Genomic DNA, 835 nt, shown 5'->3' on the forward strand with positions numbered 1-835 from the left:
AGTGTGATGTTTCCAAATCTGTGATTTGGTTCCCATATAATCTTCCTGGGTTTGGTTTGACACAGATAAATTCAAAGTTCTATTCCTTCTTCTACAGGATGGTAATATAAGTAATGCTTCTGTCACCTGTTTCAAACAGAAACACAGTGTGAATGCTTCAGTTGATACAGTGGTAGGCAGTGAGCCCTTTTCCAATTCAGAAAGTTAATACTTTTTAAAAATCGAAATGCTTTTTAGAATGTTTCTTAAAATGTTTCTTTGCCGCTTCCTTCTCTCCACACCCTTCCTATCTCCTTACCACAAAGAGTTTTAGGAAGGAATTTATTAGGAAAGGTTCCTAGTACGCTTTCTAATGATATGTGAGATTTCTTCTGAGTTGCTTAACAAAGTCTCTTTAGTGCACTAGATTGCATATAAAAGCCTTTCGGTTTTGCCCTTTCACTTTGGATGTCATTGGTCGAGACATTTTAATAGAACCGCTTGAATTATATGAGCAATAATCAAGTAGCACAAATGAAATAGTAATATATTTTTGAGTTTTCATGGCATCCCTTGCCACTAAAATTTCGCTTATTGTAAAGATGCTGTTAGGGACATCTGTTAGCAGCACAAACTTCATATCAGCTTGTAAATGGATACTTATACTGGCAGATGTTCAGGTGAGTATTGCTTTGTTGCTCTGGCAACAAGAGCAGCAATAGAAACCCTTGAGGGTTCATTTTTAGCCTACAGCACATTAAGAAAAACAATGCTCTTGAGCATTTTTCTATGAAAGATGAAATACAGTGATCGACTATAGTGTTACCAAGTGTGTTTTACTTGTGATCTCTTTCCC

Source organism: Mesitornis unicolor, unplaced genomic scaffold (assembly GCF_000695765.1).
Source record: "Mesitornis unicolor isolate BGI_N332 unplaced genomic scaffold, ASM69576v1 scaffold10074, whole genome shotgun sequence".
Taxonomy (NCBI): Eukaryota; Metazoa; Chordata; class Aves; order Mesitornithiformes; family Mesitornithidae; genus Mesitornis; species Mesitornis unicolor.